The 26035-nt window shown below is 38.1% G+C and overlaps 1 protein-coding gene across 4 annotated transcripts in view; it reads left to right on the plus strand.

Moving 5' to 3' along the window:
- Window positions 1–26035, plus strand: part of Trim9 (E3 ubiquitin-protein ligase Trim9) — a 113450-nt gene that overhangs the window by 1364 nt on the left and 86051 nt on the right. The gene's annotated exons all lie outside the window — the stretch shown is intronic.

Here is a 26035-nt window from a genome sequence, read left to right on the forward strand (position 1 = left end):
ATCAGAATTTTTGTCTTCAAGTGAAACGATTTATTAATTAATTGGATACAGTGAAAACTCTCTTGCACGGATAGTTGTTGTCCGTTGCAGTGATAGTGTCCGCCTAAAAGAGGCGCGATTGGTATGCCTTGATTCAGAACAGTTTAAAAAAGTGTCCGCTCAAGAGGGATGTCCGCATAATAGGTATTGTCCGTTATTAGATCTTTTCACTGTATCTAGAATTTCATCATTGAATCTATAAACATCTACAGTATCTAAAATTGCGTATATTCTATTTTAGATCTATAGACAAGCCCATCTCTAGAACTTCTGATATCCCATCATAGAGCTATAGACAAACCCGTCTCTAGAATTTCTCATATTCTATCATAGATCCATAGGTTCATATATAAAACCCTAGCCTCAGTCGATTCACATATCTTTGCAACTCGTTTTGTTTTCCGTCATTTGAGGTCTAAATAATTTTCATGCCAAGCAATAAATATTATTGCAATCATCTGAACTGCATAAGTAAACTGAACTCTTGCATAAATAGACAGTTAAATATTGACTATAAGAAAATGAAATAAAATAATCTGACAATTATAGACAATTAGTCGGTCAGTCGGAAATTTGAAGTTCCCGAAAGGAGAGTTGTCCAATAATGAGAATTGGAATTTGAATGTTATGAGTGCAAATTTCACTTTTGGATATATTTTTTTTTAAGGAATTTTGAATGTACTAGAATTTAAATTGACCTCAGTTTATTTTATTAAATCGATAATCTTTTTATTTGAGTCTGAAATATTCTTAGAAAACTAAGCGTACGCTTTGCGAGGGACTACTGTATTACTTTTTGAGTGCCTTGCAAAGGGTTTTGTTATAAACATTTAATTCTAGAATTTATTTTAACAAAAATATAGTTTCAAGCTTTTCAAGTAAAAAACCTTATAACACAGTATCAAAGCGACGGAATTAAAAAAAAAAATAATTGTCTTAAATCGACAAACAAAAAATTGACTTAAAAGGAATTTTTTTTAACATTTCCAACAATTAATTAAATAACTATTCAGTTACTATTTTCGATTCAGGGACTTAATTATTCAATAATGTATTAAATCAATATTTTCTTTATTAATGTTTTACTAGTCAAGAATGTTTTTATCTATATGAATAGGTTTTGAGTCGAGAAAAATAGTAGGCAAAAATAGTTATCACGAAAGAGGTCAAGAAGAATTTTTAAAAGAAATATTTTTAAGAACTCACGAGTTTTCAGCTTTCGCTTTCAAAAGTGGTTTTTCGCAGTTGCCTTTTTTGTATTGAAATTCTTTGAACTGCTGCTTCTCGTGCTCCATTTCGCATTGTCAACGCGTTGTTTTTTATAGGCAGCCTCCACTGTGGCCAAGTAGCTGTGAATTATTTAACCATTTTTCGCTTTCATTTCTATAGCTGCATTTTGCTATTCATAGTCCGTGCTACCTGTTCTCTAGTCGCTTTTCACTTGCCCCTTGACCTGACGCGTCGTTTCTATCGCTTTTGTGCTCGGCTGCGGCAATTTGTCACTTCTCGCACTTGGCTTGTCCTTTTCATAGTCGACCTGTCGTCCTGTCGTCCCGGTTTGGCTGCTCGTCTGTCGCAATAGAACGCAACACCTGAAACTGGCGACATATTAAAATTGTTTGCCGTTGACATTTCACTGATACGTCTGAGGCACCTGAGGAATTTCAGTAATTGTGCATCTACTGCAGTCGCGAGCACCGAAACAACAGCAAAAAATATAATCAAAATTAAATTCCACTTGCGCTCGAGCTGAATCTTAAAGCGGGCGTTTTGTTTGCAACCCAACTCAAGAAACTTATCGCTAAATTAGCGTGCCAAAGTTCTTAGATTGCGACACCCGGTAAACCCCACAACAAATAAGTCCTGGAACACACCAAATGGGCTGGGCTGCGGGGGGCGTGGCAAGGGACAGCTGAAGCTGGTTATGAGGTGTGCGAAGGTTGAGAAATGCTTTTGGTGGGGAAGGGCAAAAACAAATTTAGCATGAAAAATGCGCGAGGCGCATAGACGGACAGACAAAGGACCATAAATTTTCGGCGCCAGACAAAGAAGAAAAATTATGAGCAAATTATGAGAGTCGAATATTTGATACACTTGCGAAAATGGGTTCAGATATGTTAAAAGATATATTGAAGAGAGCAGATTTATTGAACTCCAATTTAGGATAAAGAAATTATTGTAAATTAAAAAAGGGTTTGATTTTCTTTTCAATTAAAGTATAAAATTGCAAGGGCTATACATTTTATTTATATGTATAAATATTTATTTATATAATGCAAATTTTCAAAATATTTGCAAAAAATGTGTATAAGTATGCGTAAATGGAGTTAAAGAAATAAAATGCCAAGTCTCATTTTTTAAAGCAAAAACATTTTTAATTAAAAACTTGATTTTAGATTTTATCTTATCTTATATCGAACATTATATCCTATCTATCCTGCTATCTAATATATCCTAATGCTAAGCTCTGCTTTTTAAAGCTTCAAAATTTTTAATCAAAAAGTCAATTTTATATCTTATCTTATATCCTCTGACATAGAATATGTCCCTATATCTATATTCCTCATGGCCTCGAAAGAACTTTACCCTGTTCATCTTTCATGCCATATTCGTAGCATTCTTTCAACTAGGGTATCATGAGGAAGTAGTAAAGGAAAAAGCTCGGTTTGCTGTTGGCCAGGATGTGCTCGTTTGCGTTTATTTGCTTTATCGAATTGCTTTTGCCTTTTGCCAACACGTGTAAACGAACAATTATTCGAACATAAGCAATCCATTATAAATATATATTTGTATTTATGTTCATATACTATTTTGTGTACTTGGCACGCTTTTTGGCTGTAAGTTTTTTGCGCAGAAAACTTAACCTTGATTTGGACATGTTTTTGATTTTGAGCTTGAGATTCATTCGCGCCCTGGCCTTGATCTTGCCTGCCGAGGGTCTGGCCATTTTTGATATTGGTCCTGGCTTCTTTTTCTTTAAGTTTTTTATACTTCTCGCCTTGCGTGGCCCTGATTTGCGTTCATTGCAAGAGTCGTGAATTTTTAAAAAAGATATATAATCCCATAATGTCTCATAGGGGGCATCACATATTTCCCTCTCGGATGTGCTCTTGTGCAGCTCCTTCCCAGGCTCCGAGCTGTCCAAGAAGTCCAGATTGGAATATGCCATATTGTTCCAGTTGTACGGCTCCAGCAGATCATAGTGCTTGGGCAGCGGCAACAGCGTGTACCAGCCCGGCTTGGTCTGCTGAATGTAGCCAAACTTGCACAGCTCCCGGAAACTCTCCCTCAGCTTTGTCTCCTGATTCATCATCGCATCGAACTGCAAGCCCCTGAAATGCGATATCGCACAGACCAGTTCCCGCTCGTTTACTGGACGCCCGAAACCCTGCAGAGTATCCAGAATAATGTCCACCGGTTGCAATTCCATTTCAAAGGTGTTTTCCCATGTACTGTATGTATTTTGTGAAAATTTTGGAGACCTTGACGCTTTAAAGAATATTGAACATTAATTAGCTTGAACAAATTTTTAAAGCCCAGCTGCGCCAAGAATGAAATATCAAAGGTTACTGCGAGAGAAATGCAAATAATTTTAATATCTCTATGAAACTATTTGTACTGAATGACTGACTGATTGAGAGAATAACTGAATGACTGATTCTGTGCGAATTGTAAAACAAATAGTTGACTATCCTATTCAACTTAAGAAAACGTCATAAAATGCCAGTAAACTGTTATGATAAGATTCTGATATAGAAAACTTAAACAGTAATTCATTCATCGATGCTGCATTGATAGTACTTACATGGATAGCTCAGATATCTCGATGAAAAAATGAATAATCAAGGCATTTCCGCTCGTATTTCTGGCTGAGTCAATTGCATCCCGAGCAGCTGATGTCCGCCAGAGATGTTTATTATCTTTTCTCCCTCAGCTGAAGTCGAATTTCGTGCAAAACAATGGCCAAAATATCAACATCAAATCTGTGGCAGAGGCAGCCACAGCTGCCTCATCAAAAAGAAGGAACGAAAAAAGGCAGCTGCACATGGGCCATGCTTTTGTCAAGGTGTTGCTGCTGTTGCCCCAGCACCTACCCCCTATGCCTGCCGCTGCCCCTAGTGCACTGATGACACACAGGCGATCGAACAACGCATGCCTCAATCAACTTTTAGGCCCGGCCCGCACACAATGTGTGCTGATAAGATAAGCGTTGCGCGCGGGTGCGCGGGCACGAGCTGAATCAGAGCCAGGCCAAGACTCATTAGCCAGCTCTCTCTTTCTCTCTCTCTCTATCTCTCTCTCTGCCGTCTAACATTTTGCCTTTCTTCACATCGTTTTTGCGCAGTTTTTTTTTCTCTCCGTTGTCGCTGTGCCATTTTTCACACCTTAGCCCGCTGATAGCTACCTGCTACAGGTAAGCATTTGATGGTAGTTCTCAGTTTCATATTCTCCACATATAGTGTGTGCTCTTTCGCCCGTCATCGCGTACTTTCCCACTTGTTACCCATTTCTAGCGAACAAATCATTAATTTTGAGTTTATTATGCGCTGTTCGTGTACTTGTTATCCTTGGCATCCTTGTTATCTACCTCGCAGCTCCTGTTGCCGACTGTTCCCATTTCTGTGCTGAATTTATGACGCCATCAGGAGTGCAATTTTTAGTTCTCGAACATTTCTCAAACATTTCGCAACATGTTTTGTGTTATTAACCACCACCAGCACCAGCTCCGCGCAGCTGTCCCATAACAGTCTCTCCCTTCAGTGTCCCAACCCCCTTGCATGCCTCGTCTGTTCCTCGATTTGTGCCATTTACCATGGTTGCATTTGTTCCAGTTAACATGGTCGCATTTGTTTTAACCCCCACCAGCCCGCTGGCATTGCTTTACGTTGGCATTATCTAACATAAATATTTAGTCATGCTATTGGAAGCTCTTGTAGATACAACTAGGACTCTATCGTTTTAATATTTTCTTATTCCATAAATATCGTTTTTTATATAAAAAAGATATCTTTGGACAAACAGACAAGAAACATACTTCTATCGGTATTAACCTGGAATTCTAATCTTAGTAAACGAAACCAAACCATATCAAAAAAAGTCTGAATTCTTAAAATATATGACAAAGTGCGGTTAGAACCAGAACTTTTCTTCTTGTCAGTGAAAGTCCAACCGAACTGTTACTGTTACTTTTACTGTTACAGCAACTGCTACTGTTACTGTTACAGTTATTGCTATTAATGTAACTGCTGAAATGTTACTTCTAAAGTAACTGTTCGCTTTTAAGCTTGTTGTGCCTTTGTCGTTTTTACAGTAACTGCTTATTTTCACTATTACTGTGACTGTTATTGCCAACTTAACGATTACAGTGGCTGTTAAAAGTGTGCTCTCCTAATAGTTGACATTACTGTCCGCTCGCTCGGACCTTATGCTATAGTCTAATCAATTACCATTACCTTATCTGGTCACATCTCGGACAATACGACGAATGCGTGCCAATTAAAATGTTTACGAGTATGCATCACTGTCAGGCCACGGCACACTGTGCCGGCCACTGGACAAACACGAGGCCCTGGGGAATGCTACAGTGGAATGCTCCAAAGGGTCTGCTCACTGGTCAGCTCCTGCTGGCAGTACACTAGAGACTGTCGCTAAGCACACACACACACACACACACACACACACACACACACACAAACACACACATGCACACGTGACGCCAAGTAGATAATGCATATGTCTGGATATATATTTTTGGCAGCATAAACTGGCACTTAGCTGCTTTTGTACAAGTTTTCCGTTTGCACTTTGACACAAAATAAGAGAATTATACGTGGAACAGTTCCAGGGCCCAGTTGACGCCCATTCAAAGCGGGCCAAATGAAAGTTCTGCGTTGAGAAAAAAATTGCCTGAAAATTATGCACCTGGGAAAAGCGCTTCAAATGGCAGCAAACAATGCCAAAGGCAGGTAAATTATAGCGCGGCATTTTCGTGAGCACTTTGCCAGGTTGTTTGGGTTTGGGTCCTTAGTTTATTATTTGTGAACAAGCAAATGTTGAAATTTCTCGTGACAAAATAATTTTCACATAGCGCAAGTCGGCAAACAAATGGCAAAAAGCGAGCAATTTTATTTGAATTAAGCACAGCTTAAGAACACACACACACACATACACACCCTCACACACTCACAACACACCCACACACACACTCCGTACCTTCAGGGCCTTGAGTATTTGCTTGTATATAGTCCAGGGCAGCGTGTGTTGTTTTTGCTCTTTGTGTCGCTATTTGAAAGGGATTTTCATTGTGACGCAATTTTCGTTGGCTGCTTTTTGTTTAATTTTCATTTTATTGCAGGGTTTTTTTTTAAATAAATTGTTTTATTTTTTTTTATCCTATGCAGGGGTGACTAAGAGAAAGTGTATTGAACTTTTCTTAAATTATGAAATAAGTTTGCGTAAAATTACATTTTTTAATATATCATCTTTTTCATTGTCTCTATTTATTCAAAAAATTAAAGTGCAAAGTAGAAAACATTAGGTGAAGCCCACATATGTATATTATATTAAAATTATAGATGTTATCTATATGACATTTGTAAATAATATTGAATTAATCTGATAAACTAAAAGAAGCACTAGTATATATGTTAAGTGAGTGTGTCCTGCCTTGCTAAAAGGTAATATTTTATTATCTACTATCTGGTTGGCAATTCTGATCTTCTTTTATTTTTTGAGCAGTTCTTTAGTAGAATTATTTAAAAATGTCTTTATTTTTTAAGTAAATTTCTCCTTTTGGCTTATAGAACGTATAGCGGAAATAAATTATTCTTAATTGATGTACAGGGTATTCGCTAGTAGAGCAGTAACGCTTATGCAAAGGGCGGTAAACACACCTCCATAGATACCCACACACACACACACACACATACGTACACGCTCATAACTCTAACTCTAATTCTAGTTCTTTCTCTTTCCCTTTATCTTTCGCTCTCTCTCTTTCCACCATTCCCTTATTTCCCACTCCCCGTAGAGGCCGGCCTAATGCTCTGCTGTCAGCAATTAAGTCGATATGCTTTTTGCCTTCTTCCATTTGCCATTTGCTTACATGTGTTATCCTCTCGTGGTGTGTGTGTGTGTGCGTGCGTGTGTGCGTTTGTGTGTATTTAAGTGTGTATATACGTGGGTGTGTGCCTGTCTTTGTGGGTGTGTTTTGAAGCGCCTTTCATTTTGGGCATTGACTTTGGGCTTTTGGTACTTTAATTCCCACTCCGGTTGGTCCGGTCCCCCACCCTGCGCCTCGGGCTGTTTCTAGGCAGTTAATTAGCGCTGCGCTGAATTTGTTTATTAATTATGTAATTCATTTTTCTGCGTAATTATATTGGGACCTGCCGCCACACATAAAAGTGAATACATACTGTAATTGGGCCGTAATTAGCCAAGTGTTGGCCTAAAATGCAGGAAGTCTAACTCCAAAGGCGGAAGTCCTTTAGGCCAGGTGCCGAGCTATCAAGTAATAAATACGCAAATACATTAGAATTAGACTTGAATGCGGCGAAAACTTAAATGGAAAGTTATTGTAACATAAAAAAGAAATATGTATAAAAGAAATCCCATCTGAGCTGTAAACGAGCGGGCGCATCTTTGAAGGCTTTAAGATGGGGCGAGTTAAAGCTTAATTGGCGCAGACTTCTTAAAAAATCTGAAAGAAAATGAATTGGAATCTAAAACTATACATATCTCTCACTTGATTCAATTTATTATTAAAGAAATTAACCAAGTATTTTAGGCATAGCACGAAATGTTTTCAAATCGTTTTGCCTAGATATATATAACTATATACTATATACCCTATAGAATTTTTAGCTGATAATCTAACTCTTAGAATCATTGCAAAACTAGCTTATACTACTTTATAAAATTGATTTCTAATGGTTTTACTCTGTAATATCATTAGCATAATTTGCATACTTTTAAAGCTTGAATAAAGCCAAAAAAGCATTAATCAATTAAATATTGCATCTATACATATGTATGAAAATAGCTAAGTTTTTTGAAAGAACTAGCTCAATATTCTATTTGTAAAGAGTTTCTTTCTTTATTTTGTAAATTTAAACCCTTTAACCTTTGCTGTTGCTTTACTTCTAGGAGATACCATTATCTTTCTCCTACAATAAGCACATTCCGCAGCTTTTCACAATTGGAATTCATTTGAACGAACGATGATGGAATTTGTTTTCGTATCTGTAATTTTAATTTGTTTTCACTCGTTTCGTTTGGCGCTCTGTAATTTCCATTATCGTTTCAAACTTCACTTTCACGCCTGTTGGGAAAGGTTTCTAATTATTTCCGCCATAAATGTCAAATCAGCTGCGGGTGGGCGCTGTGGGCGTGCCCAAGTGTTCTTTTATGATTTTGTATTTTTTCGTTATTTTTCGCTTGCTTATCTAGGAATTACTTCTATTTTTTTTTTGTGCGCCTAAGTGCAGAATTATATTTTGTTGGCTAAGAACTGGAAAATGCTTTTTGCGCTTTTCTCGCTTTGCCTTTTCGCAGTTGTTGTTGCGATAATTTATGCGCGTTTTGCATGTTTCAAGGCAATTGTCAAGGTTTTTTGCACCCATAAGTAGGTAAAATTATAAATGTTTTGTGCCATAATTACTTTTGTTGAAGCGCCCCGCATGCCCCGCGACCAGCAGCAGCTTCCCAAAAAAATAGGCAAGGAAAATTGCGTTTGCTGTTCATTTGAAAAGTTGGCAAAGTTGCGTTTTTGTTTGTCAATTGTTTTTCTGGGGTTTTAAATGCACTGCAAGTTTTAATTGTCTGGGCCGAGCAGCCGGACGACCCTGCAGCCCCTATTATTGATTTAATTTAATTAGTTTTCGTTGCCCAACTGCCCGCTGCTGACCATATTCATTGATTGCCCAGTTTTGTTTGCTGTCTGGCGTTTTAGTTTATAATTTTTTGGTTTTGTTTTGATTTCTGTTGAAAATTTTATGACCATTTCCCTTCCAGCTCATGCGATGAGGGCTCTGCATTTGACCCAGCCCAATGAACCCAACGAAAGTTATTAAAATTTTATTGCTACTTGTAGTTTGTGTTTGTGTATTGTTTGTGTGAAATTTTTAAAACAGTTTTTATTGTTTTTCTTTCTCAATTGCATTGTGTCTGCTCTTGTGTGCCAGAGCGAGATAGAGAGAGGGATCGCTTGTCAAATAGAAAATGCAATTCTTGTGTACTTTCTGTAAGCCAGCCACGAATAAATCTATGTGAAATAATGCGCTCAGTTTCTGTCCGTTTTTTTTAGTGCGTTATTTTATTGTCATCAATTGAAATTTACGGGCTTTCAAATTGTTTAACTTAGCTCTTGTACTTAATGACAATTTATTATATATATAATTCTGCTTTCAATAAGTACGCTTCAAGATTTTTTATTGAACAGTTTTTTAGGACATTGTTTTTTTATGTTTCTATGGTTTAGTTCAGATTTCGGAATATTAAATATTTTAAGTACTGCCTAATGTTTGTTGAAATATTACAATTAAATAACGTTTCATTTTGTTATGTTTTGAATAAATATATTCACTAATTAGTTTATGCTCATAAATTAATTCATTTGAATTAATTGATTGGACACATTTTAAATAATTATAATTTATTTATTTAATGCTTAAAAAACTGCATTTTTTTTCAGTATATAATAATTATTTAGGCAATTTACATATTTAATTTTTAATACATTTATTTTTTTCGCTCACTTAATTTCCGTTTTTTTTTTTCTAATTTTTTGACAAATCACAGAATTAAATTTTAATTCTAACATTTTATGCAAATGCTGGTTGTTTGCTTTAGATTTTGTTTTTTCTAATGAGGGATTTACAACAAAATACCGTAAAATAAAATATATATTTTGCATAAAATATCGTGTCAAAATAGAATGCATGGCACAAAGAGCGCAATGCCAACACTTTGCGCGATGGCGGCATTATTTATTTATTTGTCATTTCAAAATGCAATAAATAAATGCCAAACAAAAAAAAAACTATAAAATAAGCTCAGGCATGTGTGCTAAACGCTTTGCAATTTGCTTGCATTTATTTATTTACGTGTATTTTTTGCTTTCGTTTTATTTGCATGCATTTGAAAGCGTTTAGTGCAGCTCACGCGGCATTTGCATAAATTAAATGCAGCCGCATTTGGTTTAAGCGTTTGTTGCTTTTTTTTTTAATTTTTTTTCGATTTTATTTATAGAGCAGCTCGAGCTTGCAATATGTTGCCACTTTGTTGTTTATTGGCGCGATATAAAAAATTATTGTTAGTTTCAAACTGTTTGCACAATTAATGAGAATGTCATAAACACATGCCAGATAATAAATAAAATTGAGCTAAGTACCTCGAAACATGTGCCGTGTACCAGAGTGCTCGACTAGGCAGATACCACAGAAGCCGGCTTATTGCCTAAACATGTGTCGGATTTTTGCAAATATAACTTAAAATAAAAGCCCATAAAGAACTTAATCTATGCACACGATAGTGCGTGGTTGTTAGAGCAGATCGGAAGTTGGAAATTGGGATACATAAACTATTTATTGTTATATATATTTCAAAGCTATACATAAAGTTGGATTATAGAAAAGTAACCATGAATCTAATAATTACTATTAAATTTTAATTGAAGTCGATATAATGCCTAGCGAGAAAGATTGAAAGAGAAGACTTACTCTTTTGTAGACATTTCGCTTTTGCATTTATGGGAGAATAGTTCAAAAGCTCAAAAGTTCTGAGTAGGGATCATTGTGAAACTGGTAATTGCCGAGTTTGGGTAGGATATCTTGATAAACAAAATGTTTCCCATAAAAGACCGATCGTGCCTATGACAACTTTTTAAATAGTGGTTCAACCCGGCCGGTTCCGACATAGAGAAAGTTTCAATACGATAGCTTCAAGACTGAGAGGCTAATCCGCATAGAAACTGTCTGATAATACCGATCTTGAATATATATACTCATGGGCTATACAGAGACATTTCATCAAGGTTTGCAAAATCATGTTTGGCTAGCCTCCTTTTTGAAAAAGCACACTTATTTTGTAATTACCGTCAAATAACAATGCACAAGAAGCATTGTAATTGCATTTAAAGACATTTAAGCTGGCAAATGAGCATTTTGTTCAATCTATAGCGAATCAATCAGCAAATGGCAGCCAGCATAAGAAATCAGAAAAGCCGCGAGCTAACAGAAAAAACTGACAATCAACAGAAAGAGCAGACAAGCAACAGACACAACCAAACCGAGTGATAAGAAAATATGGTGTGTGTTTGTGTAATTGCTGCCTGATAACATGTGACTTGCAAAAAAACGCGGCGGTGTATATCAAAAGTAAGCGACCTTCTTGACTTGACTAATTTCAATACACTATTCCAATTAAAATAGTTCAAAGAGAGAGCATATAGATTTTTGAAACACACAGATTACGGGCCACGTGCAGCCTTGAATCACAAACAAGACCTCAATCGTTGTAAATCTCTGCGCTGTTATAAGCCATTCACACCTGACCAATGACTATCGTGCACCGATAGACATCTCTGGCACAGTGTCTCGCGTGGCCAGCAAAGAAATTTAAAACGTCAACAAGCCCGTTGACAGTTGCCGCTGTGCAGGACATTAAAAAACCCGCCGCTCCTCTGTGCTCATATGGGCTACAGACATGCAACAAAACAAACAAAAACGAGAGCAGATATATTTAAAACTGTGGGCATGTTGTAGTTGAAAGACACCTTACAACTGCGACAACGTTGGCAGCTGTTGCTGTTGTTGCCTCGTGCCACGTTGTTAACGCCACATGTGACATGCTGGCTGCTGGCGCTGGCCTGCACCCGGCTCATTGCAACCGCAGTGTGGGGTGACTTTTTATGTGGTGGCTAATTAAAAAATGAACCAAAAAAAAAAAAAAAAATAAAAAAAGCGAAGGGCTTTTATTGTCCGGCACGCACATGAAAGTCATTGAGAGCGCCGCGCGCGTCAAACGTTTAACAGTCATAAAAATCTGCCACCCCCTGGCCGCCCTCATGATTAACGCGCGCTCGGGCTTGCCCTTAAATTAAATGCTAAAAGTCATTAAACGCATTTAAAGAAGTCGCCGATAAGTGCACGTAAATTTCATTAACAATTTTTCATTGCACAAATTTCCATTGAGTTTTCATTAAAGTTTCACTCGATTATTTACCATGCGCGGCTTTTTCATGTGCTCTGTTCCGTTCAGTTCATTTAGTCCAAAAATTTGCATATTCATGTAAATTAAAAACTTCCGATAAATGTTTTTGACGCCCCAGCACGAACAAAAAAAAAAAAAAAAATTAAATTTGTATAGATTTAAATATATATATTTATAGCTATATAGGTATATATCTGTATATTCTTGATTTTCAGCACTTTATTTATACGCATAATTAAAAACAATTTGATTCTCGTTCGTGTAAATTATTTCGAAAATTATTTCCATTAATTTGCAATACCAGAGCTGTGCAATTTTATTGTTAAATCAGTTGTAAATTTGTTAATGTTTTTTGATTTTTGTGCTGGACAGCCAGACTTTATGTCTGAATGCGTTTATAATGCGGCAATCGCGTTCAGTTCTCTAATTGAATTTAAAATACGCAAATGCACTGCCTGCTGATTTATTTCACAGTTTTGAATACAGTTGTTGCAGCAAAAATGTGTCTACTTTTTGCTCTGTTAAGTTTGAAAAGGAATTTAAAAATTGCAAATCTGACTATTTTTGGTTGTTACAAAATTCAAAATTTGCCAGAGTTTGACAGCAAATGTGTCTAAATATTAACCAAATGAATACTCAATCTATATATACTATTTTAGTAGCTGCATGAAACATGATTCAATATCGTTTTTTATCGATTGCTTGACTATTGATCTACTATTAAGAATCTGTATACTTTATGGGGTAGGAGATGCTTTCTTCTTCCTGTTATATACAATTGTTGCAATGTTCTATCTGTTTGCAATGGGCTCACAAAAATCCTTACACAACATTTTCGTTAGTTTATGGACTTAAATGGGCTAAAGGGTGCCTAGCAAATTGATAAAAATTACTTGGAAGCTTTTAATATCTAATTTATTTCGCAGTAGCTTTCGTACCTTTCATTTGCTTTAAAGATCTCACAATAGACTGTGTAATTTATGCTCACTATTCGTGTTTCTTAACTATGTATATTAAATGGAAATTTCGTATCTTGATTGAATGCCCTTTTAAAGTTGTATACTCCAAAATATACTATTACCGGCAATTAGGTGTATTATAAGTGCGCCTAAGCTGTTGCACACAGCGAAACAAGCGTCTAATCAGGCCATCAAATTGTTGTTACTGTCTTAAATTATCTCTAAATAAATCAAATTGTTATTGCATACTCTATTGGAGGCTATTCAATTATTAACGCATTGCTTTCAACGTTAGCTAGAGAGCCCCAAAACCGAACCCAGCTCGGCTGGGTCTGCTGGTCAACCCGATGTCCGGGAACTGTCAACAAAACGCTGACAACTGACAAGCCGCAAAAGCAACGCCCGAGGCTAAAACAGGAGTGCAGCTAACCAAAGCCAAAGCCAAAGCCAAAGCCGTAGCACTTCAAGCGCTGACCACAGCACATGCCAGGAGCATGAACAGGATGTGAAAGAAGAAGGGGTCGTGGCAATGCCAGGACCTGCTCGCTGTGCACCTGTGCCAACCGGCATGGGGCAGCTGGCACTTTGAATAGTTCATGAAGTTGTCACTTAGTTGTAGTGGTTCTTGTTGTTGTGGCTGAGCGACAAATAACACTACAAGTTGCTGTTGTTTGAGTCAGCCCTTAGCCGGGCCAATTGTGGGCGTGCCTGTGCGAGTGGGTGTTGTGTCCTATCACCTGTCTCTTGTCTGCGACACATATCGATTGACACCTTGATGGACAGCCCCGAGAGCTGCTTTAAATCTCAGACCTTGATCGAAAAAACGAACCCTTTGGCTGTGACGTGTTTTGAATTAATTATCGTTGTTATTGATTGAAATAATTACGGATATCAATTAATTTGAGAGCGCGCATCATTGAACGTGCCTCAGCAATTGAAGTTAGCTTAAATTTTAGTGGATTTCTACGTGATTCTTATCGGGCTCGCAGTCGTTTGTTATAAGTAACTTCTTGTGATCGGCTGTGCATGTCACATTACATGATTCTCACATATTGACAGGGTCGATCCCTTAACTCACCCAATCGAATTGAACCCAACAGAAACGCGCTGCAAGTGTGGCATGTTCGTTGACGCTTTATCAATTTAATAGTGTGATTTCTGTTGAAATGCAATAAAATGCACGTTGCTGATAAACATCTGTCAGTCAGTCACCCAGTCCGTCAGTCAGTCAGTCAGTCAGTTCGTCAATCAGTGCTAAGGACTGAGAAGAAAACAACACATCGTTGAGCTGCATTTTTATATTTTATGTGCTACGTGCTGCATGTAATTGCGCCCTCTGATATGGCTGCGCATTTTGAAGTAGCTGAAAAGGTCTTCTGATTGCGAGCGTTACGATAATAGCTATTGGCTGACTTCCATGGCAGGGCTGGAAGCGGGATTAGGTGCTATTGGTTACACTCTAAAAGAATGTAGAGATATGTTTACATTTGCGAGCAAATACATAATATTTTTCCGCTTGAGATACTACGTTAAAGTAGCAGAAGGTAGTTCGCTCAAAATGTTTTTTCTAGCATCTAGCAAAATAATGGAATACTTTGGTTTATTTCTTCATATGCAGTGGATTTTTTTATACATACTGTAGATTGATACTGTAGATTTTTTCAATGAAGAAACGTTTTTTTCGTCTCTTAGCATATCATTTGATATCTAGTTATTAATAAAATTAATTAATTTCATCAACTTATTTCCTCGCTTTCTCTCTTCTTGTTTCAGGTATGTAAATCGTCCTGCACTTCCTTCACTTTGATTGTTGGCACGTAAGTCCTTAACGCCTGCGGCATTTCGGTTTATTTGTTTGCGTAAATGAAAATCAAAGCGCTGAAAATGTATCATAATCAGATTTTCAGCACGAGCCAAAAAGAAAATGCTTAAGCCGCCAAACAATGAAAAAATTTGTAATGTTTATTAATTAAATTCTGAACGCAACGAAAGCAGCTTAAAATCACATTTTCACATAAAAAGTTCCTCGGCCACAAAATGGCGACCTCTTAACTGAAATTGTAGCCCCCGGACATGATGTTGTCAACAAGTGTATGAGACCAGTTTTTCACGCTCTCTCTGACTCCCTCACTCGCCCATCTAGTCTGAAGCTTCCCCAGACGGCGACTTGTGAAAATTTTTTAATCAATAAACGTCCGCAAGGCATTGTTGATAAATATTGTGACGTGCCCTTCGCTCTAGAGATATGAATTTATATCATTTCATCTGTGCGGCATCTCGGTTTATTTTTTTTTTATGTGTGCAGGCAGGCCGGAATCCATTTAAGGCCATGTCAGGGTCTGTACTTAATGAAGCCATTGATTCAGGTTGACTTTTATCCGGCGCTGTTGAGCCTTTTGCGACACCTGTCGAATCCTCGACCTTTGAAAGTCAAATAATTTGCTTTTTTTTTTTTTGTTAATTTGTTGACTTTTTAGCCTGCTTTGGGTCAACATTTATTTTTAATTTGTTTGCTTGGCTAACGAAATAATTTAGATTAATAGTCCGCCCTTTTTGAGTTATGCTCCGTACGTGGCAACTAATTAAGCTGCTGCTGCTGCTTTCCAGCCATTTTTTGGCTTGAAAAATGGTTGGCTTTGTACGTTCTCGGCCAGAATTGATTACCAGCGGCAGTTGAACACTTTTCACCCTTGCCATATCGCGCCCTCCCCTCGAAAATAGTCCGAGCATTTTGACAGTTTTTCACAGTTTTTCACAGCTTTTATCAGGGTCTGGTCAGGCGCTTAGGACTAGTCCAGGACATTGGACTATGCTGACAGCCAACTGCTCCTTCTGCCGTTGACTTTGTTTTTTCTTTCCTCTTCGCTTTCGTCGTTTATTTTTGTGTAATGTGCCAAAATGTAGTAACATTTTTTATTTATGCTGCCCATTTTCCAACAGCCACACAATGAAAAAAAAAAGGTCACTGGGTCGCTGACTTCTGGGGGACATTTTCTTTATTAAATTATTTCGTATTTTTTCTCTTTGTTATTGCCCGGCTACTTATTGCTTATCTTTGGGCCATAAACCGACCCAGGAGCAAGTGCGAGAGTCTGGCCATTTCAGCTATGGAAGAACTCCAAGATGCATCGATTTATGTAAAATTAAAGCTGATTGATAAATGTGAAATGTTGTTACTTGTGTGAAACTTGTTAGTTTTGGCTTATGTTATGTATGCCTTTAAATATATATAATATAATTATTAGCAATTTCAGTTTTATTCCTTATAGAAATTGACTTTGCTCTTAAAACTTTTAATATCTATCTGCAATATTTAATATTTATTAGCTTAGCCAACTGCCCACTTAATTTGCTTTCAAGTGAAATGAATAAAAGTGTGATAAAGGATTTTCAAGTTTATATAGGCAATAAAAAATATATGTATGTACTGTGGATAGTGCATCCGCTGCTTTATGCTGTAAACAAGTTAGCTTGTAAATATCTTTAATAAACATTTTATGCATGTGGAACATATTTGACCTTTGCCCGTAAACAAATTCCCAGACGAAAAATGGCAAAATTTATTTGAGCGCATGAGAGTCATAAATTTCAATTGGCCGTTGGCAGTGCTCAGAAATGCATATTAAAATAGTTGCGCAGCATGGAGGGCCAAAGGATCTTTCATCCTGTGCTGCTGTCATTTACCTGCATTGCTTTTTCAGCATACCCATAGCTGAGGCTATTTTTCATATAAATTTCGATTGCTGGCCATTGCGAGGGCAAGCCACAAAGCAAGCCACAAAGTGCTTTGCCAAACTTATGAGCGCATTCTTGTGTGTGTGGCAAGAAGAATGGGAGCGAAAAACAGACGGACAGACAGGCTGAGGCAAGTCGAATGTTTGCTAGGGGTAGGACATTAGGGGTGCCAGCCAAATAGGCAGTCGGAGATGAAACTAGGTCAAGTAAACAATAAAAATCAGCAAGACAATGCCGAGAGTTGATGAGCTGGCGACTAGGCTGTGAACAAGGCAAGACAAGTGAGCCAGAGACAGCGATAGAGAGCGGGTAGAGAGAGGGATGGTAGAGAGAAGGCTTGGGGTAGAGGTAGGGGTAGCAACCCCTAATGGCATAATCTTCACTAATTTAGCGCTCATTAATTTCTAGCGCCGTCCTTTTTGCTGGCCATGTCTAGCAGCCAGCCTGATAGCAGAGCAAAGCGTAATTGAATTAAAAGTGCCCAGGACTTCAAAGGACGAAAAAAGAAATCATAAACATCAACATTGCTGCTCAGTGTGTGTTGACAATTCTTTTCTTATCTCCCCCTTTTTTTGTGGCTCTGAGAAATGCCTTTGTTTTTGTGTCTTTAATTAAAATTGCATAATCAAGGCAAGGACGATAGATAGTAACAGGATATTTGCTCGCCTAATCAGCATGTCATTTGTGTAATTTGTTGTTATGGCCCCTCTCTCCCTCTCTCTTTCGCTCTGTCGCACCCTACCTCTCTTCCAGTCTCTAGTAGCTCTTGTCTAGTTTTATTGTAATTACGCAGAGCCCACAGATCCTTCAGGCCAAGTTTCCACTTCTGCTTCTAATGGCTGCCTCATCAGCAACACTCCAATTCGCTTCCACCATACCCCTCACACCCCCCACACACACTTTGGAGGACTTTATCTTTTGTTATGCGCATCCTGTCGAACGCTGCGTCAGCAGTTTTTAATTGAATTGAATGCCACGCGGCTGGTGTTAGATATACCCTATCCCCTATATAATCTAAGAGCTACTTAAATCATGATCATGTTAGTTATTCGCATTCATTTGCATTTTCTCTCAAAAGTTGTAGCCACAATTGTTCAACTGCAATTTGTTTGGCCAAGCAAAAGTTGCGCGCACAGCGAGTCAGCAAAATGCTGGAAAATAGTCCAGGAAGTTCCTTGGCGAGAGTTTTCAAAAAGACCACAAAAATAAATATTTGCCGAGTGTTCAGCAATTGCTGATTATCTATACTATTTTAGGCGCTAAATAAGTTTTGTGTTTTGGCTTATAAAAAGTGTATAACAAATTTTAGTAAAGATTTTCAATAGAAGAATTCACAAAAAAGACTCGTCTTTGGTTTAGACGGAAATCGAGAAAAGTTCAAAAAGAAGTTGTCAGCGCACATCCCAAAAAATAGATGTAAGGATATTTCTATATTAAGGATAAAAAGTGTATCTTTTTCCTACTTTTCTTAAGCTTTTATTTAGTTTTATTGTCTGCACATAAGTTATTCCCATTCGATCTGAATTTCTCCGCACGTACATAGCACTTACATATTACAGATGCCAGCCACATTCTTATCCTTAGCACTCAGTTTCAATTCTCATTTAGTCAACTTTGCTTGCCACACACTCTCTCAATTTCAAAACGTTGCCAAAAAGTTGGCATCTATTCCCAAAACTCTTTTGCATGCATACACACACACGCACACACACCGAAAGTTCATTGACAATGTTTCCAATGGTTGATCTCTCCAAGGGCCAGGGCCAGGGCCAGGGCCAGGACCAGGCGCTCAATGACAACATTTCCTGGTTGTTGATGCAAGCGACAACCCCTTTCATTCCAACAACAGAATGGGTAGACAGTGTGTCCAAAGTGGGCGGGGGGCTGAGGGCTGTACGCTGGCATTGTTTTCAAAGTCACATTTAACATTTAACCTTTCATTTTCGAAACAATTGCGTCTGCTTATAAAAAATAGATGTGCGCCACATGAAAACAAACGTCAGGCTCGTCAGGCTCGGCAGGCAGGCAGTCAGTCAAGCTGCGGTCGTGCTTGGAGGCTGTTGAGCAACCCCTAGTCAAGGAGTCGAGTAGTCGCTCTTTCAAATTAAAATGTATAGAACAGAGAGCGAGTGCTGAGTTTGAGGCTTGCAAATGCAAATGGAAAATGGGCACGGAGGTGCGGCGCATGCCATCCATATTCCCAAAAGCAATAACGATGACAGGACAACCAGCCAGGCAGCCAGCCAGCCAGCCAGCCAGGACTTGCATGCATTCGTTAAGGGTTGCTTGTGTTGTGTCTTCCACATGCCATAGCACTTGGGCTCTAACATTTCAATGCATGTGCAAATTTGATTTGAGCTGAAGGCAGGTCACACACAAATATTACGCATACGTCACGTGAGCCGCAGCTGACATATTTTCGAGCCACAGAGCCAGCCAGAAGAAGAGAGCACATTAAGTAGAGTTGAGCTGCATTGGCATGCCTTTGTAAGGACCTGCATATGCACATACCTTTACCCTTCTGCTCTAAGCGGCCCCTTCTACAAACACAACCCCTTCTGGCAATTCTTGCTGTTTGCTGTATTCATTTGCGCTGCCATAAAACTTTGCATACTTTATGGCATTGCATCTCCCTTTCTCTCGGCCTGTATCTACGTGCGTGTGACAAGTGCAATAATATCATAAGCTCAACAACAACACGTCTGTTGTTTTCCTTTTTTTTTTCTGCCTTTGGGACCACACGGAAGCAGCAGCAGTGGTAGCCGTCGCATATCCTTTTGCCTGTTTTGTCTCACTTGAGCGTCTGTGTTATGTGATTAAGGATTTAATTTTTGCGGCTCAAGTAAAACCAGTTCACATGCGGCTTCTTGTTGGGTGTGGGTTTGTGTGGGAGTGTGTGTGTGTGTGTGTGTGATGGTGTGTGGTGTATGGTGAGTGTGTGGCCGCACAGTCATTAGACTACACTGCACTTAAGTGCCAGCAGCTGCAAGTGCCTGGGCGAGTGCAGCTCAAAATTCTAGGCCAAAAAGTAATGTGGTTACGCATACGCCCAGTGGGCAAAGCGCCTGTGCGTGTGTCTCTCTATGTGTGTATGGGTCTCTGTTATTGTGTGTGTGTGTTTGCATTTCAAGCAGTGCACAGCATTTTAATTGAATTTACTAGTGTCACAGTAAATTTGAATGTCATCATCAACGGGGGAACACAACGCATGCAAAATGTTGCCCAGTCACCTCGACACGGCAAATTGCTTGAGGCAGGCGAGCAGCAGGCAGCCAGCCAGCCACGCCCATGTCGCCCATTTGTAGCGCTTTTAAATTTATTTACTACACTGCTGCAAGTCGTTGTTGTCCTCGGCGTGCGGCACAAAAAACAAGCCGAGACGCAGACGACAACATAAATTGCCGGCATACGTGTGTGATGACAACGCGGCGGACATGGGGCTAGACTGTCAGACAGACAGACAAACAGACAGACAGACCGACAGGCAGGCAAGTAACTCTTGTAACTACGAAAATTAATAGTGCTCCACACGACAGAAAAATGCCCTGTTCTTTGATTTCAATTAATGTAACAAACAAACGTAGCAAAGCGTCGCCAGCAGCAATATGCATTCAACTTGTCGAACTGTTTGTGTACATTTATATTATTTTGATAATATTTGAAAATCATATTCTTATATTTTTAATTTAGTTATAGCTAACTCCTAATTAACCGATATACCCGTTTTGTCGATTGATTATAGGGTATGCAGTCAAAGAGACGTTGACAAATTGATTGCATTCTTTATTTCAACGCAGTCGCTGCAACACATGGCGTATGCGTTATTTTTGCCATGCCTCCGCCCTCCTCTCTCTCTCTCTCTCTCTCACTCGCTCACTTCTATCATCTATGCGCTTTTCTCTCCATGGAGCCTCTTTTAATGTTGTTAGATGCAGTTGATTGAGTTTTAAGTGTAGTTTAATGCCAATATTGTTGCTCCTGTTGTTGTTTTCTTCTGCTTCTTGTTATTCTAGTTGCTGCCAGTTTTCCAATTAAAACTGAAAGTTAAAGTGAAGCGTTCGTTAGGGCCCGGGTTAGTTGTACCTAAGGTAATTGATGGGGTGGCATATGCATATTTTCCTACTGGGCAAATTCGATTTGTGTTCTAGCATAGAACAAACGATACGCAAAAATAATTCAATTAAGATTGCGATCACTTTGCACTGACAAAATGGACAAAATATTGCTATATAATGTTGAGTAATGTTATAGAATCAATTAGATAATACTAAAATATTGATTAAAAATGTAAAGATTTCAACATTAAACTACTTTAAACATAATTTTAAATAGAAGTGGATTTCAAGTGTTAAAAATTAATATCTAAGAAAGCTCTGCAAAAAATTTGACACGCTAGTATATTATATATCTTTACCTAAACATGGAACAAATAACCTTGCCGCTTATCTTTAAAATGCTATTGGCTTATAGACTAGTCCCTGTTCCTTGAAAGAGCTCCATCTAATTGCCTTGCCATCAACTGTCAAAACTTATTGATTACAGCTTCAACTGGTTTTGACAGGCCCCCAACAAATGAATAGAAAATTCCTTTAAAGAAAAAAAAAATGCATACAACTGACAAAAACGTCCTTTTAATATATCATTAATAATTTATAGGTGAATGAATTTGTATTATATAAAAAAAGAACGGCACAGCATTTTTCGGTTGAATGCACAATTGAAAATCTCTTGTGAAAAACGCTTCAAAAAAATAATAAAAATTGCGTAGCTAAACTGATGATTAATTCATTATTTATATATGACAAAGGCAGCAGGCAAGCAGAATGAAATTTTAAATAGGCAGCAGAATTGTTAAGGATGTGCGATGTGCCACGCCCACAAATAGCATAACGCGTGAACAAAATATTTAAAAAAAATCCGAAAACAAATTTTTGTTGTTCATCCTCGGCCTTGTAAGCATCATCTGTTGAGAGTGCGAGAACGCGTTGCAGCATTGGTCTGTGCCACCAACAGACCCCCCCCCCCCTCTACCCATTACCCCCCCCCCCCCTTTGCTATATATGTTAATATTATGCAAGCAACAAACGGCAAACGCCCGCCCGCCCCAATTTTACTCCCTATAAATATGCATAGGAAATGCCTAAAAGTTAATTACCGTCAACATTCTGAGTGGCAGGCGGCTTGAAGTGGGAATGGTGAGAAAGAGATAGGCTGGGGGCCCTTTTTTTGGGAGGGGCATTCGTCGGTGTGGCATGGTCTGTGGGCGTGTTGCCTGGGCGCTTGGATTTTAATTTATGGCAGACAAACTTTTGCCTCGACCAGAGTAAATACTACACAGAGAGTGCAGAAGACGCCACACTCGCTCTATATCTCTTTTACGTTTGTGTAAGTGTGTATCTGTGTGTGTGTGTGTGTGTGTAATGGTAATTTAATATTCATGACCGTGTTAAAATCAATGCTATAGAGTCGGCGGCAGACGGCAGTTAACGCTACTGTTCCTCTCGTCTAGCAATCTAATTAGCAATATTTTATATTAACGACCAAGTGCTAATTTTTAATTGAAATTCTATGCTCTGTGGCTTCAAGACTGGGGCCTGCTTTCCCTCCCCATTGACTTTCCCTCTATGGGACAACACAACCCATATCGTGCATAAATCTGTGACAACCCTTTTACATAGGAGTCTGCCAATAATTGCCCACATTAGATTTTCAGTTTTCACTTGAAACATGGAAAACTTTCATTAGCCAACATTTGATTTGCATAAAGTGCGGGCCTTCCGAGTTGCTGTTAAAATTTTGAATGCAGAATATAATATATACTGGTAGTAAATATTTGAGAAAGAATTAGATTATAAGAATTAAATATATATGTTTCGCAATTCGCAAGCTTTGGAATTTGCAATAATACTCAAAAAAAAATGCATATCGTAGATCTGTTTCAATATTAAATGAATGTTGGTGAATGTTTAACTTATTTTATATTTTCTGCAAATTATTTACCCATATCTAATACGATTTTCTAACTATTTCTTAACTCAACTTCAGGGGTTGAAAGAAAAATGGCCTGGTTTGCATTTTGATTCAAATAAAAAATAAAACTAAATAATTTTAAATATATTCTCACAATTTGTTCTATTGCGTTAAAAGAAGGCTTATACCCTAGAATTTTTATTATGCACTTTGACATTTACATTTCAAATGATTTTCCTGTTGACTTTAATTAACTGAGATTTGTGCCCATTTTTTTTTAGCCATGGCTGCTCTATTAGCAGTTGGCTCTAAAGCCAGACTCAAGGAAAGGTACGGCTACCTATTTCTGAACTTTGCCACTACCTTTTGCCGCCCCCCTTCTCCCAAGCTATGGCCAATAGTAATTTGCCAATGACTAAGCCCTGGTATTTACTTTGTATTTGCATAGTTACCAGCAAAGAGCTTTCAGTGACTTTTGGCGCAACTACAACAAAAAAGTTGAAAATAAAATGGAAAATGGAAATTTTTGCGCTTGCCGTTCTATCATTACACAGAGCGACAACCACAACGAATCGATTTCCGTGCACTGCTGCAACTGGCTAGGGGTGAAGACAGGGCGGCGGGAGGGGTAGCAGCAGCTCATACAGGTGGAAAATGCGCAAAAATTCATTGTGCAGAAAAAGTTGCTGTTGGCGGTTTCTGGGAAGGGGGGCGAGGAGTTAAAACGAGCAAAAGAAAAGTAAAAGAAAAACTTCACCTGCCCGGCGGCTGTTGCTTTTTGCTCTTGCTTATAACTGGGTGGCACCATAAGGGCGGGGCGTGGCTGGCAAAAAGTGTATTAAAATGTACGGAAACGTTTGCGTTTCACAGCTGTGCTCAGCTGCTTGGAAACGGCAGCGTACACGAGCAAGAAGAACAGCAACCGCAACATAAAGAGACGAGACATTTTATTACGGGTAAGGGTAGGGGTAGGCCCAACGACGAACGCCCGCAACTCCCGCCCCTTGTCAAAATAAACAGCCAGCCTGTGGCGCGCGAGCCCCTTCTTATTTTGATACGCTGCCAGAGAGTGTGTTAGTTTTGTCACAGAATGTGGAACACAGCGTAGGTAAAATCTCATGAATACAATATTTTTAATAAACAAATAATTTGTAAGAGAAACCGATCTCAGAGGCTATCCACTCCAATCTAAACTAAAATCTTAATTTTGAGTTACGTCCGATTTTTGCCGGCTGTAGAACTGCCTTTTGAGTTTTCTTTAGTCGGTGAATAGAAAACTCGCAATTTCTATATTTCAAACAGATGCCGTTCATGTTTGGGTTGCATCCATATATCAGTATGTATATCGTATATATAAGCCTGTGATAGGAACTATCGCTCGAAATTTCTTTAATCCATAATCATTCATATGTTGACCAAACCAACCAGTTATATATTTCTCAAAGTTGTTAAGCTTTAAATATAACTAAAAGATATATCTGTCAAATTTGCCAGTTGCCGTGGAAGGGTATTTGGTATTCGGCAAGCCGCTGGTAACCCTTCCTGCGGTTACCATCGCTTCATGTTGTTTTATTTGATGGTAAATTTCAACGAAATTAAGCATAAAATATTAAAACTTCAACAAAAATGTTGGTTGTAGTCGACTTTAAGGCGCATTTCAATTCGTTTTTAGCTTTTAAATTTGCATTTTATTGCAATTTGCTTGATATTTGCTGTTAGTTGTTGTTGTGCTGTGCACACATAAATTCTTGTTTTATGTTATTTTATGCATTCGGCTTTTATTACCAATTTGCCATTTAGCCAGAGACTCAGCTAGCAGCAGCCGCGTTGATTCCATTACCATTTCAAGGTATCTCCAATGCGACTCCTTATATATATCTTTTTTTTACGGAGGGGATGCTTGGCCATGTTAAACAAATGATAATTTATGCAAATGTCTCTAGTAGGAGCTGCGTAAAAAAAATCGAGAAATAACAGAAACTGCTGAGGGTTGCACAAGTCGCAGGGCAAACGCAGAGGGTAACCCAAAAAATTGTCTTTTAGTTTGTTGTTTTTTGCAGCGAATTCGAGTTTTCTTTTCTTCGCATTTCTCTTTCATTGTTCCTTAGAAATATACTTCTATTTTATTTTTTGTGCTGACATGCTTTTGTCATTTATTTTGTTTATCTCTATGTGCGCTTCGCTTTTTATAACAAATTATTATTATGTTTTATTGTGAGCCTGCCGTTTGCTGAGCCCAGCAATTTCTTCTACGCAGTTACTCACTCGCCTCAGGCGCTGTAAATCACAACCAAAGCATACACACACATACACACACAGGCTGGCGTCCATTTTTGACCTTAACTTTCCTCTTTTGCCTTTGCTAGTTTCTTTCTTGCCTTTATTTTGATAGGCCTGCATTTGAGTAATGAGCTGCTTATCCGGCAAAAGGTGCTCTTTATTCTTTTCGACAGTTAATGATACGATTTGGCTTTATTTTTCGCGCTGTTATCATTAATGAACAGCAAAAGCGGACGTGCTTAGGTTTCTCAAAGCTCAAGAAAATTTGGATATATAACACAAAAAAATGTTGTTCATATATAGTTTGTGCAAGGCTTAGAGTGCACTTTACAGATATCAGCAAAAAAGTTTGTTGAATTATAATATATTGGAATTTAATATTACACAGCAAGTGAACAACAAAACACTGGCAATGAAAATTGCTGGACTTCATTCATATTTAAAAGTTCAGCTTGAGTGAAAAGCTGGTATTTCAATTATTTTAAAATTCGTTTTGCCTTCAACCCTTAATAGTTAATATTAAATTTTAATATTAATACTTAAGCCCCTTATTAAAATTGCACCATGCTTAAGTATGCTCTAAAGGGCGTTTCATTAGTTCGCCTGCTAATTATTCACGTAGAATATCCAACAGCATAGTTTTGGATAAAATCTTTAAAAATTACCCTTAAAAAAACGTTTCGTGCTTCATCCCACTTTGCCAGCGCGCATTATCTTTGCACTTACTTTGTTCAACACTTTTGCACAGTGATTATAAAAATATTCCAACTCTTTTGCCTTGACCACAGCATTTAATTGTAATCCCAGGCAATCTCTGAGTCATAAAGTTTTTTCATTAAATT

This window comes from Drosophila virilis, chromosome 4 (genome assembly GCF_030788295.1).
Source record: "Drosophila virilis strain 15010-1051.87 chromosome 4, Dvir_AGI_RSII-ME, whole genome shotgun sequence".
Lineage (NCBI taxonomy): Eukaryota > Metazoa > Arthropoda > Insecta > Diptera > Drosophilidae > Drosophila > Drosophila virilis.